This window comes from Rhinolophus ferrumequinum, chromosome 25 (genome assembly GCF_004115265.2).
Source record: "Rhinolophus ferrumequinum isolate MPI-CBG mRhiFer1 chromosome 25, mRhiFer1_v1.p, whole genome shotgun sequence".
NCBI classification, from domain to species: Eukaryota; Metazoa; Chordata; class Mammalia; order Chiroptera; family Rhinolophidae; genus Rhinolophus; species Rhinolophus ferrumequinum.
In genome coordinates this window covers 9,003,430-9,023,692 of record NC_046308.1, presented here as the reverse complement: position 1 = coordinate 9,023,692, position 20,263 = coordinate 9,003,430, and positions in this window count along the sequence as shown.

The following is a 20,263-nucleotide window of genomic DNA, read 5'->3' as shown; positions in this document are numbered from 1 at the left end:
ATTCCCTCTACGCTTCAGGGGTTCTTACCCTGGTGTCTCCAACAGACACTAAAGAGGCATGGGAAACCCTGGATGAAATCAGGAATCTGTGAACTTGGATGGGGGAAAAAAAAATCACAAGTTCATTTTCACTAAACACGCAGTGAAATGAGTATTTCCTTCCATTATGAATATAGGTGACAAACCACAGGAGGATGATCAGTGGCTGTGACCTGATCATAGCCACCAATAGAATCACAATGTGTTCATAGGAGTTACAGGTGTGACAGAGTCCCAAAATGTTGTTTTGCTCATCCCGACTTCAAAAGCGCAATAGTCGAGCCGTTGTTAGATGATGGCATTTAATGCACTCAGGAGGAACATGTATGTTACTATACTTTTATATTTTTAATGCTGCTTTTATTTTAATTTGTAATCCTATGTCTTTTAAAAAGATGATCCTGAGAAGGTATCATCCGTTTCATCAGATTGTCCAAGGAGTCCCTGGCCCAGAAAACTGGTGAAGCCCTTCTTGGTGATAGAGAGAATGAAGCACGAGCCGTCATGGCTGAGTGAGGATTCTGACACGAAGACAGTAGCAGAACCTAGAAACCTGAAATCTGAACACAAGAGCCATCATGCAACTGGACTGTCAAAGAAAAAACACTCTAGGAAATCATGTTGAGCAGGGCTCCCCAAAATGTCCAAAGGGGTACACGTGTGGGAGCTGAACATGGCTTCCTATGGCACTGAATCCCAGAGGAAGAAAACAATTCCCCTTTCAATTCTTTTACAGTCTCTCTGATTCAGTCCAGTCTCAGGTAAGTGCTAAGCTGTCTCGAACACCCTTCTCATATCTGCAGACCTCCCGCATTATGATGCAAGAGTGGACCTCCAGCTGAGAGCCTTGTGATGTTCCTCTTTCCTTCTACCTCTGGGAAGGGAGACAAAAGTTCATTTATGCTACCTAGCTAAAGATTTCATTTGCAACAAATTAGGTGTTTTGGAAAAGTCAGTTGATTCTTAAAATACATGTCAAGGAAATAATTGTGAAGGTGAGACCAAGATATACAAAACACAAATGTGCTATATCCCAATCTCCCCACCCGACTTTGAACAGGAAGGGAATCGAGGTCAGGGCCCACGAATCCTCAGGCTGAGGGAGCTCTTCCCTGTGGTTTCTCTGGCAGCTGGTGGCCTGCAATCTGCCCCCTGTCAACCTCCTAGACCTCTGTGGGGCTGGGGATAGAAAGCCGGGGACTCAAAGTCCCCAGCACGGGTGTGAAACATGCCTTCTGAGTGTCCTGGCTCCAGGGTCCCCTTCCTGAAGGGCCTAACTGAGTGGGGCTTTCATCAGCCTCTGAGAGGTGGCAACAAGCCATCAGGGCAAGCTGCCTGCTGCCCGTGGCCCCCACCTCTGCAGGCCAGGCCAAGTGCTGGGAGGACTGGAAGCAAGATTCCAGAGGCATCTGGATATTATCAGTAGCTCAACTGTCTGGCCAGTGGGGTGGGGTGGGGCTGGTGGCAGGGGGCAGGAACTGGCTGGAGGGTAGAGTTAGGAATCCCACACAGATTCCTGGGGCCAGACCCAGCTCCTGGAGGGGGGGAGAAGGGTGGTTGTGATGAGCTGGCTGCAAACCCCTGCACCCTGCCCCAGCCCTCATTAGGCGGCAGCACCAAAGGGAGCTGAAAGTCAATGATGATATTTGTCTGACAGAGGAAATGGAAAGGGAGGGGTCAGTGGGCAGAGGGGGGCCAGGCAGCCAGACTGCTCCATTGGGCAGCACTTGAGGACAGCAACACGGAAGGTGGGGGTGGGCAAAACTTGCCCTCTGGTCCACTTGAAGATTCCTGCTTCAAAACTAACCCTGATGGCTTCCAGACAAGTCGGCACCAAGGGTCATTTCTGGAGGCTGTAAGTGTTGTCGATGGCAACTGTCGGGACAGGTGTAAATCTGTCCGTGCATTCCTCCCCCGGCCCCTCCCAGCTTCGTGCACCTGAAGCAGGTCCCATTTCTTAACTGCAAACCCAGTCAGGAGGCCTGAACACACACACACACAACCATATAAACATGCGTGTTCACAGCTAACGCTTGGCCTGTCCTGTGGGTACCTTCTTGTTAGTGCTCCTTTAAAACAAAGTCTATCAACTGTTTGTTAAAGCGAAGCAAATACAAGCCTTTATAGCAGCAAGAGAGGAAGGAAGGAAGGAAGGAAGGAAGGAAGGAAGGAAGGAAGGAAGGAAGGAAGGAAGGAAGGAAAGAAGGAAGGAAGGAAGGAAGGGAAGGAAGAGAAGGAAGGAAAGAAGGAAGAGAAGGAAAGAAGGAAGGAAGGAAGGAAGGAAGGAAGGAAGGAAGGAAGGAAGGAAGGAAGGAAGGAAAGGAAGAGAAGGAAGGAAAGAAGGAAAGGAAGGAAGGAAGGAAGGAAAGAAGGAAGGAAAGAAGGAAGGAAGGAAAGAAGGAAGGAAGGAAGGAAGGAAGGAAGGAAGGAAGGAAGGAAAGAAGGAAGGAAGGAAAAAGAGGAAAAGAAATCCTTTTATTTGCTACCATTACAATGTCCTTTCTCAGACGGCCCACGGCCCACGGAGGGGTGCGGAAGGGGAGGGCTGGCGGACGACGGAAGAGGTGCTGTGGTTTATGTGAACTAGCTGGAGTGATGAGCTGGGAGGGGGACTCTTCACCTTAACCAGGCTCCTATCTAACCCTCCTCCTCCTCTCACCAGCCTCCCCTGGTTGAACAAGGATCTGCTCTCCCAGGAGTACCAGGGGCTGCTCCCAGGCCCCCATTCCCACCCCTTCCTTCTCCAGTGGGAGCATCTAGGAAATTGCACATCCAGCCAAATGCCCTCTGGGAATCTGGAGGACTCTGGGGAAATGGTTCCTCTTCTTAGCCAACTAGATCCTACCAAGCAAACCTTCCTCGCGGGTTGCAGTGGCTGTGCACTGGGGGAGGAGAGAGGCTTCTATGTCAAGCCAGTGTGGCGAAGGGAGAACACAGTGTCTTTTAAGCACGGACTCGCAAGCTCTCAGCCACAACTCCTCCACCACCAGCCTCCGTGCTCCGAAGGCCTTGTTGGGGGGCCCCTGGAAACCCCTAATGAATAACTTGTCTCCTAAGTTGCTGGTATCTGATGCTTTATTTGGTTTTGAAAACCATATTCCCGGAGGGCTGGAGCTACTTCGGGAATTGGTCCATTGGAGTAGCTCAATCATGATTTAATGGAGGCGTTTATACCGCTCTAGGTAATCTTCTTCACATGTTAAGTAATACATCACCGGTGCAGCCAGGGGTGTGGCTGGGCTGCCCCAGGCCTCACTGGGCTCTCCATTTCCCTAGCGCCTTTCTTCTGTCTCCTTTGGGCATTCTTTTCCCATACCCCTTTCTTATTTCCCACTTTTCATCTGTTGTTTCTTTTCTCCGCCTCCAGTTGCTTCTCTCTCTCCGTCCCACACATGTCTGTTTCCTTCTCCCTGGCTCATTCAGTCTCTCCACTTGTCCACTTGATCCTCACTGCTTCTTTCTTTTTCTTTGCCCTCTCACCCAACCCCCACCCCACCCCCACTGCCTCTCTTGGTTTCTACCTTTCTCCCTCCCTCACGGTCTCTGTCCGTCCCCTTCATCTGTCCTTTCCTCCATGCATCTCCCAGTCTCTCCGGGTACATCAGGGTCTCTGTCTCTCTCTCACTGTCTGTCTGTCTCTGTGCTTTCTCCTTCCTCCCTTCTCCCCAAGTGTCCCTCTCTCTCTCACTCTCTCCCTCACTTCCTGTTGTTGTCCTGTTCACTTTCTCCATCTTTCCTTTCTCATACTCTCCTTCCCTTCCCCGTCTTCTCTCTCCTCTCCCCTACCCAGCTCTCAGGCTGGGAAGGAGTGATCACAGCTCTTCTCCAGTTTCCAGTGCCTCGGAAGACCGAGGAAGGGGACAGTGGGCTCCTGCTGCTGACTAGGAGTTCGGCAGCTGCAGTCCAGGCCTGGGGCCATCAGCCACACATCGCTGTGCTGAGAGCCAGGCCTCCAGGACCCCACCCAGGAGCCTGAAATCCTTTCCTGCCCTGGTCACATGCAGCCCCCTCCTCACCGACAGAGTTCGTCACTGTTGAGGGTTCTGCCTAGGGACACTCCAGACACCCAATAATGTTCCTTCAGTCTCCACAAGTTCATTTTCCTCAGTAGAGCAAAGAAACTTTTCCCCTCACATCAGGGGATGGAGAAGACCTGGGGCAGAAAGTCAGGACACCTGGTCTCTAAGACCAGCTGGGACCCTAACTCTGGTGCAAGGGGCGGAAGGAGCAGTTTCTCTCTGGGCTCACCTGCAGTTTGGAGATCCTGGGAGTTTTGAGATCTGGAGAAGGGGCCACAGGTGCAATAAGCATTGAGTGAGAAACTTGAGGAAGGATGTCGTTGATGTTTCAACTTGGGAAGAAGGCAGGCAAGTAACAGAGCTTCAGGCTGAGCTGGGAACGGAACTGGGCCCGGGCAAGAGAGTAATACTAATAGAGAAAGGGCTAGATATATGATAAGTGGTCTTCTAAGAATATACCGGGGAGGGGTGCCAAAAAATGTGTACGAGTGGACACTTTGGTCAATGTTGCTCAAGCGGTAGTTCGCCGTCATCAGAAGTGTCTGGACGCTGAGGGGAACCACTTTGAGCACCTCCTGTAATTGCAGAAGTCAAATGTGACTTGTATTCATCTTTTGTTATCGGTATCTATTGAGTATTACAATTTTAATATAGTTGTTTCCTTTCTTAAAATGTATGTACATTTTTTGGGCACCCTCTGTATGTACGCTTAGGGAGTATATGCCAGCCTGCTGGGGCACACAGAGTTTAGGGTGCCCAAACAACTAATGTTTAATGAGCATTTACTATGTGCCAGGAGTTGGGCTGAGCGATGTGCACAAGATTTCACATACTTCTTACCATGGTTCTCTGTGGCAGGACCTGCTATACCCATTTTTCAGAGGAAGCAACTGAGGCTTACAGGGGTTCAGGCACTCATCCGAAGTTCCAAAGCTCTAATAGGCCATCTCTTACAGCCTAGTAGATCTGCCAGCATTTCACTGGCACATGCCCCATGGAGTCTGCAAAGGTACCAAGGCCAGCAGCAATCACAGTGGGGGTTGGGACCAAGCCTTGCCCACAATCGAGAGTGCACCTGCTGGCTGCCACCTGGCTTGTCCTGGCCTATATGCAGCCCGGCACACCCACGCTGCCGCTGAGCTCCACAGGCTGTGGGGTGCACTTAGGGGAGACTGGGGTCATGGAGATTGGTGGGCTCCATTCCTAGTGCGGGAAGTCACACAGCGCCAGTGTTTCATCTAGTCTGCGCTTGGAGATGGTAAAGAAGTTCCCCGAGAGGTGAAGCAGGGAAGGCTGCAGTGGGTCCACTCTTGACCCCCCTCCACACCCAGGAACTGTGGTTCTGCCACTAACCAATCCATTCGCCATTCCTCCTCCCTGAACCGTTTTGTCTGTGGCTTCCCGGATCCGAAAGGAGCTAGGAAACTGAGGCTCAGAGCGTTTGGCTCCCAGCGCCTGCGGGAAACTCGCCAGCCAGGCTCTTGTGCGCGCACGCCAGGCAGGGATGTGGCGGCGGAAACCACAGTCCCGGTCTCCCTGCGAGAGGCGGCAAGCGAAGCCAAGCGCGGCACAGGCACCTCGGGCCCTTGAACGAAGCCAAAGTCGGTCAAGCCCGCAAAGGAAGAAAACATAAGCGCGGGGTTCCGGGCTGCTGTTTAAAACGCATTAAATTCACCCTGTCCTCCGCTGTGGTGCCTACTAGGACCTCGTGGATGTGGCTTAGGAAGGGTTGGGCGACCGGCAGAGCAGGGAGGGCATGGAGTCGAATAGGGTTTGCTTCTGCAGCTTGGCTCCTGGCGGTTGGTGGCAGATGGACTCGACCCAGCTCCAAGCTGAGAGATGAGGGCAGCTACCTGGATAATTGGAAGAAAGAGGGGGAGATTCTGACCTCAACTTCTGAGTCGGGATTCCGTGTGCATTAAGGGAGAGAGACGGAAAGAGAGCTGGGAGTAGGCCAGAGCACAGACCGTACTAAAAAGACAGAAGGAAAGACAGGAGTGAAATCCAGAGAGATTGGGGCCTTAGCGCCAAGCTGAAGGAGGCAAGGCGATTCAGGCGACCCTTGTCCTATCCATAAACATTCAGTGCCAGGCCAGGCCAGAAGGGCAAATAATGCCTTGAGGTCCTCACCGAGCCAAAGAGTGGGCACCAAATGCCTTTTTAAAGGGTGGAACCCCCTCCCCTCCCCTTTGCTGTGTGACTCCAGGAAAATCACTCCACTTCTCTGAGCCCTGAGTACCATCTCTTTGGCTCAAGAAAGAGCACTGGCACGTGGCACAAAAAGGCCGTGAAATAATTGGGTTTAAGATCTGTGCCTCCTTTCCCTTCCCTCCAGCAGAGCTGCTACTGAGGAAAACAACCGAATCTTTGAATCTTCGCTGTCAGGGTTGACACGGGGGTGATTGAAGGAGGTGCTGGAGGAGGAACGTAAGGTGGGCACACAGCAGGTGCCCAATACTTGCTCGCGTGCTGCAGGTCGGCCTTACTTCTAAGTCTCTGTCGCGTGTGGACACAGGTCAGCGGTCGCCAAACCCTTTCAAGGCCGCACGTTATCTCAGAGGCTTCTAACCGCCACCCGGAGCCCGGATTCGAGGTGTCCCAAGGGTGAAGAGTCCTGCACTCAGGAACACACAACAGGCCTCAGGGCTCCAAAGCCAGTGCTCATTTCCTCCCTGTCTCTCCAAGTGAGGGATTCTCCACATCTCCAAGGCAATCCCCAAACCACCTAGCCCTAGATACTGCCAGGCTGAGGCTGGGGCTTAGAGAGAGACGTCCCGGCAGAGAACTTGGAGAAAGACGGACGCAGCAGGAAGGGGGGAAGCGCTCGCGGGTAGGAAACCCGAGCAAAGTTCAGGGAACCGAAGAGAACTGGAGAGGGGGCGATGGCCAAGACCGAAAAGGGAAAAGAGACGCGAGAGGAGAGAGACAAAAAGGGAAGGAGACGACCGAAGCTAGAGCCCGCCGGAGCGCGGGAGCGCGCGAGCAGGTTTGGGGCGCTGGGAGGCACCCAAGCTGTGCTCCCCGCCGCGCCCCACCCAGCCCCAGGAGAGCGCCCCACCGACCAATTTGGCGTGCACAAAACCCGCTCCCCAGGGGCCTTTGCCAGTCCGCTGGGGCTTGATTCACTTCTTGACTAATTAACTGGAAGCTACGTCGCCCCTTCTTTCAGGGTCCAATTAATTCGCCGCGGGCGGTGAGGCGGGGGCCAGGCGGCCGAGGCGCCCGCCTGGAGCCCCTTTGTGAAGGGCTGTCTGGGCCATATTGATTCTACACACACACACACACACACACACACACACACACACACACACGTCCCCCCTCCTTCCTAAGTACAAAAAAAAATAATAATCTTGAACGCTCAGGATTTCCAGAATTTAAGGTTTGATCAGACTTGCAACCCCCACCCCCACCTTGCATTTGCTTCCAGAAGGAAGCGACCAATGGACCAAGGCAGTTTCCAGATCTGTCTGGGAAAGAGTTAAATGTACTTTCTCCCCCGTAAAGGAAACAGATCGCTACCGTGTACCGTGTGTGCGCGCGCGGGGCATCTATCGCTTTGTGGTTAAAAGCCAGAAAATGACTTGCCAACCTCTAAGTTGAATCCCAGCTCCACCAGAGGCTAACTAGCTGTGGGACCTCGGGCAAGTCTTTGGGCCTCTGCATCACTCTGTTTCCTCATCTGGAACATGGAGATCACTGACAAGGCGCCTGGCTCCTCCGAATGTTCTATTTGATGACCGAATGTGTGAGAAAGCTCTTAGAACACTGTTACCCTAGCGAGTATTTCACAAACGTTCCCTCCACTAAACAGCATTTCACGTTCTGCAAATGAGGACCTGCGGCGCAATGATCCGGCTGTTTGATTCCAAGGCCGAGATTCCGCAGAAGGAAATCTGTTTAGTACGCTCGCGCGCCCTGGGTGGGCCGGGTGGGCACCGAGAGCGCTCTGCGGCCCTGGGGATCCAGAGGCTCCCCCGGGTGGGACTGGAGGCTTCTTCGCCCACCTACCCTCCATCTACCCTCATCTCCCTTCCAGTTCAATAAGGACAGCGGTGAGCAAGAAACTCTAAATCCCGAAATCTTTTGGGTGGAACCCAACGCGCAGCGACGAGGGCGATTTCCCAGCGGTCGTCAAGGACCGCATCGATTGGATTGACCTCACGGTGGGTTAGCTAGTCTTCTTCATCAATCAACTGAACGAAGTCTAGGACAAAAATATAGACGGAAGGACATCTCCACCGTCTTTGTAAAGCTGGTGGGAAGACGACCTGCTGCTGCGCGGGGACGTGCGGCTGACTCACGCGGGACCCACTCCCACGCAGCGCGTCAGGAAACAAGCTTGTCATCCCACTCTCCTTTATTCGATCATTGATTCCTTTTTCAGTTCTGTTCTATTTTGAAAACAAACCAACAAACAAGAATTAGTTTATTCAATCAACAAACATTCGATGAACACACTGCTGTGCCGGGCTGCTCTGGGCATTGGAGTTCTAAATGAGCGGAGGGGTCTGTACAGAAACTTAAAACTCTGAAAGGGGTTGTGAAGGCTTCTTTGCTGTCATGTTTTAGCAGTGAGACCTTCCGCGAGACTCCCTGGCTATCTATCCCAGTTTCGGGTCTGTGGAGAGAGAGCGCTGCCCAATCCTAGGCGAGGTGCGCGCGTTAAATGGAAGAAACGGATGGGAGAGTCTATAGTTAGACCCCGTCATCACAGCCCCAAGTTCAGATCTGGGGAAGGTGTAGACTCCAGCTCCCGCATACTCCTGGCGTGTACAATCACCTCAGCGGCCCGGATCAGTAGGGACATCCTGATTTCCAGGGCTCCCAGGCGCTGCCTCTTGCAGGGAGCGAAAGTCACCCATCCCTACCTCTTCCAGAAGAGCTGGGGCTGGACTGAATTCGGCCTTCCTGTCCTGAGACCTTGAACTCAAGCCCTCTCCTATCCCACCCTTCCTCGGCCTCTATTTTCCTCATCTTTAAAATGGGAACCATATGATTTAAAAAAAAAAAACCCCGCAATGAAAAACAGTAAGCATCAAGCGCCATGAGGACCTGTGTCTTGTTCGCCCAAGTGTCTCCAGCGCTTAGCAGAGTATGTGAACAGAGGAAGCCCCTCAAACGATATTTGTGGAATGACCTAGTGGACGTTTCCATCCATTATACCAAACTTCTCCTTCCACTACCGTCTTTACAAGGTTTGCTTTTACATAGACTCTGTTTGGGGGCGCAGCTAATTAAGTTTGATGCTGTGTTGTTGTTGTATTTTAACGCACTTTGAAAGCAGTCATTTGTTTTCAAACGCGCAGAGAATCCAATCCCCTTTAGGCTCCTTTTCTCTCCCTTTCTTCGTTGACTTTCATTCTTGAACTGAAAATTCATTTATTGAGCGCCTACCAGTTCCTAAGCTCTGCATCAGAGTTGGAGATCTGAGTCCCATCCCTCGAGGAGCTTACAAAATAGAAGCATGATACTAAACACCTACACAGACCCTGTAGCCTATTAACTTCTTTGGTCATGGTTATTTTTTTTTCCTTTCTAGCTTTTTAAGTAACTTTTGACAAGATTGCAAAGTCTAACGCAGTGCCAGTACATAGTGAGGGCTCAACAAGACTTGGATGAATTTGTTTTTCACAGCTCCTCCTTTGGCTGGGGAAGAGCCAGTATGAGGTCTTAAGTGCCTTCACAGAGACACTTCCAAATGAGAACTCTCGCAATTCTGGCAATGAGCTGTGCCCAGTCCCCAAAGCGCCCTAGATGCCCATGAGATCGGGGTGCACCCCAACCCTGAGATTCCCCGTTCCAGGTACAATTTGGCCTGCTAAGGCCTGCCACTCCGATTTGACCGAGCACACCTGGGCCTGGCAAGCCCCGGACTGGCCTTTGCAGAAGGGGTGCACAACCGTGAGGTTCTACAAACCGTGTCCCCTTTTCACATCTCCATACCTATTTGGATGACCTCCTTTCCAGACCACTTCCTCCCTCGCACCCCGACACACACACGCGCGGACCCTTCTTTCCCTTTAAAGAGGAAATAGTGTGGGGGGCGCCTAAGAAGTGAGGCGCTAGTTTGTTCCGAGGACTCTCTTCCTCCCCACCTCCCAGTTCTTGCTCAGCCTCTCTTGGTCCAGTTTCCAGATTTGGCGGACTGTGGGTGACCCACTCCCGCCCCAGCCTCCAGAAACAGCTTTGGCCTCTCGGTGATTCCGGAGCTGCCACTTCGTAAACTCCAAACTGAGGTCCCCACCCCAGGCGTTGGCCGAGATTCTCCCAGGCCCCGCGGGGCTCGCGGAGGACCACTGTCCGCCAGCCACGTCTCCCCCCGAGCGCCATCCAGCGGCGAGATGCCTAGGGCACTCTCCGCAGAGGTTTCTGGTGAGCTTCCCCAGGAGCGAAGTGCTGAGGTTTCCAAATGAGAAACGGTCCCTTCCTCCACCCACTCTCCGAAATTAGGACACCTCTATCTCCTACACTTTTCCACGAATTCCCCGCACTACACAAGGCTGATTCGGGTTCACTCGTGTTCAACCCACTCCACCTCGTATTTATGGCCCAACATGTGCGTTGGACAGGGAATTTTTTAAAGGAGAAAAAAAAAAAGGAAAAAAAGAAATGCTAAGAAAAAAAAAAGTAGTGTTTGCTCCACCACTGCCTGGAAACTTTCCTGCGGCGGCGCCGGGTTTCATCCGGGGCTGGGTGACGCTTGCTCTCCCTTCCACGCGGGCATGTTAAGTCCTGCCATATTCCTAATTCTACACCTATGACCTTATCCTGGCTGCAGTCAGGCGCCTTGACTCCCTGCCCCTGCATGCAACCCAGACTGGAACACTCCTCCAGCTGAGATCCCGGTGGGTGACGACCCCTGTGATGGGTCTCTAATGTGACAACTTAGGACGGCGCCGAATCCTACACGCAGAAGGAGAACACCACTTTGCACACACCTGGAATGTTATCGCTAATTTTTTTGGAAAACTGCCTGTGTACACACATATTACATATATTATTGAGCAAGACTAAAAACACGGAACAACAGTCGAGCGGGGGGAGCCATATTCTTCAATTCCCCGGTAATTTGTAACAGACAGATTTTATTGCTCCGAGAGAAAAGGAGTAACCGTGTAGCAGCGAAACAAATTTAACTCTGTCTATATTGATCAAATGGGAGTTTGCCCTTGGGGTGTGATTGCAGTGCATTTTTAAATGAGATTTCATTTCATATTCGGGGCTACTTGGAATGTCCATATGTACACACTTGTACCCACACAGAACATTTTAGAAACACACATGCATATTTTATTACGTTTAAATAATGCAATGGGATATAGCCTTAAAGTTGGACCCATACACGGCTCAGCAAGCTCTCTAAACATCAGAAAGAACTAAATTGAAGCTCTAGAGAGGGTGGTGGTCCTGCTCTCAGAAATCCAGGCTCACCTCTCTTCCAGAACCAGCTTCGGGCAATCTTCTAATATCCCAACCAAAGAAAATTTGCTTTGCGTCTTACTCCTCCCTCGCCCAATCTCGACATCTAAAAAACTCCATCATAATTCAACTCCAGTATTCCTGTTATATAGAAATCTGTCCCATTCTCCCCCCTCAAAAAAAAAATGAATTCATAACCCCCCCCTCAAAAGGCCTTTCATTGACTTCAACAAGTCTCCAATTCTAGACGGAGAAATGCAATAGAGAGGGCTGTGCTGGTTATTATTCACGGCATTAATACACGGACACACAAGTGAGGGTAACATCATATTTTAACTTGTCTTTTAGAAAACTCCTAACTCTGCCGCACTGTCCTCCCCCGTTCTCTGAAAAGTCGTGGGGGGAGGGGGTTGAAATGAAATCGCTTAGAAAGGAAAAAAAAAAAGCAAGGCATTATTTACACCTGCAAACTTTGGATGACTGTATTCGGCCCCAATTGGCTTAATTGTAAATCTTTTCCGCATGGCCCCAACTCCTGGACCGAGCGTCTGGGTTTAATAACGCGCCCCGGCACCCCAGCAGGGCCGGGCTGAAAAGAGAGAATCTCCCGCCCCACCCCCACTCAGCTCAGAGGTGATTAGAGCACCCCCCCCCCACTACCCAAACCATACTTGAGGTACCAGAAGACCAGACTCAGACATGTGGGGAACTCATATTTTACCGTCTGAAGACAAGAGGAGCTATTTCAAAAGCAAATGCACCCTCCAAGTCAGAAGTGGGAGGGAGCGCCCCCTCCCCACCCCTCGCCCCCTGCGCGTTGAGCTTGTAGGGGGGCGAGTGGGAAAGAGAGGCGTCTACGCTCGGAGCCAGAGACAGCCTCAAATTTCCTCGGCTGGCAGCGTAGGGCTGACCTGTTTATAGAACTTGCTGCTAAGAAAACATGTAAAAACACACCCCAGCGGTGGGAGAGGAGAACGCGCCCTCCACCCCACCCTCTCTTTGCAAAAGAAAATTCTCTCCCGGCTCAGCCCGGTTCCTTCTGAGACTTGTTTTTCTCCCAGGAGGCTATCTCCTTGCAATCGTTTTGCCATCACTTTGAGAGGCAGAGAGTGCTACATTTCTTTTATTTTTGGTAATCCACCCTCACACCCCAACTTAAGGTCTTTACTGTCCACCCCGGATTTATCCTTTGCAAGCGGAGCGGAGGGGGCGGGGGGAATAAATGCTGCAAAAAGACAATCGGACATTGGGTGGGGGGAGGGTAGGTGAGGGGCTCACACCCAGTAATCTTAGTTTTCCGTTCTCTCAGGGACTCGGCCGGCCGCGTTTTCTTCGGTCCCACCCGGGAGCCCGCCTCGCCCCGCCCCGGTAGCTGCAGAGGGAAGGCAGGTAACCCGCGCAGGGAGCCAGTGCCGGCGGCTCTCGGGTTCCCGGGCCCGAAGGGACCTTGTAGCGACCGAGAGGGCCGGGGCAGGCCAGCCTGTCAGAGACCCCCTTGCTCGTCCGCGGGCCGTGCGGCGTAAGGGACAAGGCTGGACCCCCGGCCCCTGTCCACCCCCCCAGCTGCGAGTGTAATCCGAGGCATCGAGCGCCTTCTCCGGTTCCGCGCTGGGCGAGGCCTGGAACCGCACCGAGGCACGTCCAGCTTCCGTATTTGGAACCGGAGTAAGGGGGGCGGCGGTAAGTGAAGCCCCCCCCTCCGGGGGGCCGAAACCATAGCCAAAGGACTTTATGGGGCTCCCCCGGCTGTCGATGTCTCCCACTCCTTCCTGGGACCCGAAGTTTTCCTTTTCCAAAAGAAAGGGGGAAAGGACATTGCAAGGAAAGGCGAGGGCCGGTTCCTAGACCGCGAAGGCCGCTCTTGTCTGCCCGCCGAGGTGTTTTAATATTTGGCTTGGAGATGAAACTGCCCCCATGCCCCTGGCACCTAACAATTGCCTGGGCGCCAGCAAAAGCAGCTGTTAGGAAAAGCGCTTGCGCGATCCCCAAATTCTCTTTCTACATATGTGTGCGTCTCTGCCTCCCTCTCGCTTCCTCTGAAAGACAAATACATTTTTTTTTTAAAGAAAAGAAAGGAAACCGTCTTCAGTCCTTATGTATTCAAACCCCAACCTGCAGACTTTGAAAGGTTTCTGGGATCTCTAAGGCCACAACTTTCAACCCAGCTCTTCGCTCAGGTTGGGAGACAGAGAAGAGTCCCTCGTTCAGCCTCCAAATCACGCCCTGGATATTCTGCAAGACTCACGCAGGACTTGTGTATCATTCGGAGGCAGACATGGTTGGGTTGGGAGGAAGGCACCTTTGACTTAGAGTCACACTGTGGAGACCTCAAGTGTCTTTTCCTGATGTGGAGGAGGAGGCTGCAGAGACTGTCAGGTAATTAAGACTGACAGACGTGCAGCCACCCCCCTCCCCAGTTATCTGAGTGGCCCTGGTACAGGGTCAGTGATTACAGAAGGTAGGGGAGGGTGGAAGCATTGGTGCTTGGTTCCAAATGGTGAGACTGAGGGCAGCGGCTCAGTGACAGGCCAGGCCTGGAGTCAGCATCCTGAATCCAGGACCCACACATGCTGGCCGTGGCAGATTTTCAAGTCCCCTCCCTGCCAGGTACACCAGAGAAGCAGGTGAAATCACCCTACCACTATCCTGTGTCCTAGATCCACAAAAGGTCACCTCTTCCATAGGATTGTACAAGGTACAGGCGATTTTTATCAGTTTCCAGTGTGACAGTAAAACCTAGAACCTGAAATGCTCACACGCCTCCAATCTCTGAAAACCCCATGCCCACACAGGGCAGGGGCAGGCAAGTCCCTCCCCAAAGCCTTTGCTTCCGCAGCGACAGCGACATGTCTTGGAAGCTTCACGGGATAGGAAAGAATCACCAAGTGTGTTATTTCCTTTCCTTTCTCTTCACCCTACTGGATTGGGGAGACATAAAAACATTACTTTTGGGAACACAGGCAGACTGACTGGCTGGCAAGGAATAGCAGTGAGGCTACAAGAAAGTGGAAAGAAGAGAGAGGAAAAACACACACAACTTCTGTGCCCGCTGCTCCTCTCATTTATCTCCTGCCTTCTCTCTCTGCTCTCACCCTCTTTAATTGAAACCCAGTACGGGAAATAGTAATGGATATTGTGTTCAAATTGAGAAAACGTGTTTGTGGCTATGAGGGGACAGTTAGTTCAGCAGATTTGGAGAAGCCGATCTTTCTTTGCCCTGTCAACCTTCCTGACAGTAGCAGCCATTTAATTTGTCATGCTCTCTCCCTTACAGAGCTCCCTGTTCCCTCTGTCCCGGCTGCTGCTCTCACAGGGCAAGACCCCACTGCCCCCACAACCCTGGCACCCAACAACAACACCAGTGACAATGAAAGAAGCAAAAGCCAAAACCCACGGAAGGACGGCGTTCTGCTAAAATGACAGCCCCAGTCTGCAGTTGGGGATTGGAGAGGATCTCGTTATATGTTTCCTCCATCCTTTTAAAGTATCTGTCCCCTACTAAACCCCTATCCCACAAGCTAAATTCCTGGCACAAATCGCAGAGGGGCCATTTACACTCTTACCTGTCTCAACTGAAAATCTGGAAAGAGGATGTTGAATAAAGAAAGGTATTGGGTGGTCAAAAGTGCCCGAGGCCCAAATCAGCTCTGGCCTGAGTCTTGCTGATTCTGGGTCAGATAAGATGAGAGGAAAAATTCCTGGCCTCTTCGTGAATTCATTTCTGCTGGACTAAGAAATGTCCATTGCGTTGTCTTTTTTTTAAAAAGTAACTGGGTAAAACACACAAAGAGAGCATTGAAGATGTAAATTGGTTTAAAATTAGGAAACCACAATTAGTTCCTTTTCCTGAGCGAGAGAAAAAGGGGGGGGGACCTTCACAGATGTATAAAATGCACTCTCGCCAGACACACACACACTTCCTTCGTCCTGCCCTCCCTCGTTTCCCTTCCAACTTATCTAAATCACTAGCCATGTACAAATTTGCCATTTTGCAGGGCAATCAGCTTTGATGAAAGCTAGGTGCTAATAAGAATAATGCAGAGGGTGAAATCTTTTCATTTTGCCTCTGCCAAAAACATATTTACATTCAGAGGAGGTCTGATAAGCATGGATTAAGTGTATAACGAATGACGCTCTAGAAACAGCGTAAACTAACTGGCGCCAAAGTGAGGCTCTGCACTAAAAATACTGCTTCCCCAAGCTAGACAACTTTGACAGTCTTCTCTCTCTCACGTGCTTCAGACTCTTGCACTGAATTGCTCTGATCAATAATTTAGAGGGCTGTCAGAGGACAGGGAAATGTGCCTTACAGGAAAACCCTATGATACTGCTGCTGGGACTAGACGGACGGTAGGAGTTGGGGCTCTGGGGCCTGACTTGTTGCCCCTCACACTGGACTCTTGCCTTAGAAAGGAAGGAGAGGAGAGGGAGAGAGAGAGAGAGAGAGAGAGAGAGAGAGAGAGAGAGAGAGAGAGAGAGAGAGAGAGAGATAAGAGTACTGAACCGGGTGACTTTGGGGATACCAAAAGGAGAAGGTGACACATCCAATCTAAACAAATGGTCCCCACCCTGTTGTATCTCTCAGGACACCTTATCTTCCTAGCCAAGGGTATCAAGCAAGGGAATGTGTCTGCTGGAACCTCAGTTAGAAGTGTCTTCAGCCTGTCATTGTTACTGGAAAAGATGGGGGAGGGAGCGGGATACCGAGGCTATCCAGAAATACGGAAAGGCAAGAGAGAGTCAAAGAGCACCGAGGAAGCCAGAGGAAATAGAAAGGGAGAAGAGGGAGAAAGACTAGGAAAGAGAGTGCATGAAAAACAGAACGAACAAGGGAAGGTAAAGGCTAGGGGACAGAGACAGACACGCAGGAGAAATAGAAACCAAGAACAAGATAGATAGATGGGGGCGGGGAGAGAGAGAGAGAGAGAGAAGAAAGTTGAAGGGAACGGGAGAAAAAAGATCACAGATCTACAGTCATAGAATCCTGAAAGGAGATCCAGGCGGGGAGAGAGAGGAACCCTGTCTGATCCAACCAAGAGGCTGGGGAAAAATGGGGAAGCCCACCCTCCTTCAAAGAAACTGATCCTACAGCCTCCCTACCCGAGAGGAACTAAGCTCTTAAACCAAGCTGGGTGTGTGTGTGTGGTGGGGGGTGAATGCTAAACTCCAGAAGATACATCAAGCCTTCCAGCTCACGGCAGAAGTCCTTCATTTGGGTACAGAATTGCATGTGAGAGTCAGGGTTTGGGGTAGCACAAGAGTGCTTGGGTAGGGAGGGGGTGCTAGGTGCAATTTGCGGGAGGAACCATGCCCAGGAAGCTAGGCGCTCCCAAGGGAGATGTTTCCCTGGGATCCTTAATAAGAAAATCATGTCCCCAGTTTGGGGAATCGAGCACGAAGGAGCGTGAGAATCCTAAAGCAAGTGGGCAGTAGTCAGTTTCACAGCTAGTCAATATTAAAAGAGCCGGGATCCAAGGAGCGGAGGCTTTGGGTTGAAACACTGGCCATCTCTGTACAGCAGGGCGACCAGAAAGCCCCTTCCCGGTAAAAGTTTATGTATGGACCGACCCCCGTAGGAAACTTCTTAATTAGGCCTCAGACCCCTGGAGAAACGCGGATGTCCTTATGTCAACAGAGTTCCCAATTTAGCGACACCTCGGACTGAAAAAAGCTCCGCGGCAAACAGGGGTGAAAGTTTAAGAGGGAATAAGCGTGTAACAGTCCCTCGCCAGACCTCACACATGCTAAGGGGAATATTTACAGCAAACTTGCCAAAGTAAACGACCCCGCCTACCCAGCATCCTTTCCCCCTTCTCCCCTCCCCCCCTTTTTGTAAACTTCAGATAAACACCCTCGGTCACCAAAGGGTCGGTTTGTCCCCTATACAGTTTGAGGCAGGCGGTGCCATAGGGATAAGTGAGACCGGGCAGACACTTCCCTGGCGATTCGTGGGTATCCGTAGCTTCCCAAGCTTCTCTGCCGCATCCGTAGCCTGGGTAGTTGATTTGATTTGGTTTAGTGTGTGTACATACGAAATTTATTCTGTGGTTTTTCTGCCTCTTCCCCCACTTTACCATCTACACTCACACTATTCCTTCACATTAAACGTTGCAGGCATTAACAGATATGGAAAGGCTATTATTATTATTATTATTATTATTATTATTAAAAATCAGGCCTACAAGTAAGTGAAAAGATTTTTTTTTTTTTGCAAAAAGTAGGGGAATATTGGGGATACACCAGAAGTTCCGTGGGTCCTCTTGGATCCAAAATTTGTCCCCTTTCTCCTGTCCTTGAAGCACCACTTCTCACACTCTGCAGAGGGGCAGGCTCATTCAGTGTTTTTCCGTATGTCTTTTGTTGAGCAATGAGGCAGGACAGAGAAGATAGTGGGGGTCTGCAAAGAGAAAAAAAAGACCACGTAGGGCTCGCGGCTGGAGCCTTAAACCCCGGCTGGGGGGCGCCACCTTTGTGGGTTCCCCGGCAGCCAGGCCTGGCACAAGTCCTCGGAATACGCTAGCCAATGTTTAACCCGAATGCGGTGGCCACCAGGCCGCTTTTGTTTGTTTGCAAATTAATCACCCAGCGCAAGGCCGGCGCCAGAGCGGGTTTATCACCCACCAGGAGGGGGGCGCGGCGGCCCCGCAGAGACAAAGAGGAGTTCACACCTTCCCGCTTTTGATCCCCAGTTACCGCGGCCTCCCTGCATAATACGAGCCTCCTGGGGCCGAGTCTGGGAGGTCAGTTATAATTGGCGGAAGTTTGCAGACCATTAGCAAGATGTCGACATTTTCGATTCAGAACCCCGCAAACTTTCCTCTCCCCCCACCACGTTCCTTGCGCTCTTGAGTGGGAGTGGGGGTCAGGAGTGGCAACTGGGGTGACCCAGGGTTAAGTTAGAGCTATGGGCAAAAACAGGTCATCGAAGGAGGGGCAGTGTGAGGGAGAGAAATGACGCTTGGTCCACGATGGGGGTGAAGGCAAGTCAAGATATTTACAAGTGAAATCAGCAAGCACCCCTCCCATGTCCAAAACAGAAGGTAGGCCAGAATGCGGCCCAGGACCAAGCGAAATCTCTCTCTCCTGTACATCTGGATGCTTGGGGCACAGTGGTAGAGGAGGGAGTCAGTCACATTGAGGGTTGCCGAATTACTTTCCTTCTACTCGGAGCGTCCTCCCGGCGGGTGCAGGCAAAACCCGATCGCGAGGGTTTGGGGCCGCTCCCGAAAACGCAACGAAGCTGCGGGGGCTCCGGCGGAGAGCAATATGGTGGGGGGGGGTTGTCTCCAGAGACTCGTGAAGCCCAGCAGTGACCTCAGTGGTCAGTGTAAGGAGGAGGAAGGCCTGGCCTCAAGGGACGCGGGAGAGGGGCATTACAACACCCTGGGCCCCGCCGTCTCTTTCTTTTCTCTCGCTCTTTCTCTCTTCTTAACCACCCGCAGAGAGAGACGGAGAGGACGCCAGAGAAAGACCGAAAGGAAAAGAAAGGGGGCGAGATGGCGAGCCAGACTGAGTTCGCAGAACCACTCCATTCTCTCTGTGACTTCAGGGAATTCTCAGCGCTGGCGCCAAGCGCTCTTAACCATGTGCGTCAAAAATGCGAGGCTGGAAAAGCTTGTCCCCTCTAAAGTTCCGCCCCTATCTCGGCGCGGTTCGCCCACAAAGGAACTGCATTTTCACCCTCCACTTGCTCCCACTTCGGGATCCGCAGCTGGGGGTTTAGGGGGGTACACAAGGAAAAATGGAAGAGAGGATTGTGAGGTCCACCCACAGACACGCACGTTTCTTAACCCCTAGGCCCCGAAATCAGCTCTTTCTCCTTTTCCTTTCCACTCAAGGAAGCTCTCAATTCAGGAAGGGTAAAAGAACAGTGTCCCTAAGATTTCCCTCCTTCTAAGCAGGCATGGCCCAACTCATGGCACCCCAGAAGCGAGAAATGTGGTTTAGGGAATCTTCTGACGGGGCAGGGACCTGCGTTAACTAAGTTACCAATTCGGCTACAGGTCTGATCCGTAAGATCGGGTTGCCTTCCTTCCCTTCACGCCCCCACCGTACCTGAACTGGAACCAGTCTCTTCACCTCTGGGGTGGGGGCGTTTCACGGTTTGTTTTACAAATTCACCCCCGACTTCTGGCGAGATAAGTCCGGGGGTGGAGAAAGAACTGAGGCACCGAGAAATAAGTGCGAAGCCTAGAGAAGACAGGAGACTGGCGCACCTCCCCCTCCCAGCTTGTCGGCCCCTGACCCGCAGCTCCGCTCAGAGCTGGCCTGCAAGGTGAGGGCAGCGGCTTGGCGGGGACAGGCCCAGAACCTAGTCCTGCGCCGCGATCACTTTGTTGTCCAGATCTCCAGCCTCCCCTTCAACACCCACACACGCATTCAAGTCGAATACCGGGAGCCCGAATCCAGATGGAAGACCAGATCTAAAAGGGCTGCTGAATGCATTTCACAAAGTCCCCAGTCCGCCTCCCGAGTGAGCGCAGACAGGGCCCCGCGGCACAGGCTGTGTAGGTGTTTGCATGTACATGTTTTTCCGCGGGTGGCTCGGTCCCAGTGTGCTGGCGCATGTTCGCGTACAGACGTGCAGGGGTTGTTCGGGTCTCCGCACCCAGGTTCGTGTGGGGCATGGTGAAGAGGGTGCCCTGCACGCGTGTGCTGAAATCTGGACGCATCCGTATGCTCGTGAGCCCGCGAGCCCAGATGCAGGGGAGACCGGCACCGAGAGACACCCGAGCTCGGGAGCCCTGGAACGGCGGCCGGGCGGAGCTTGGCTCCACGTGGGGCTG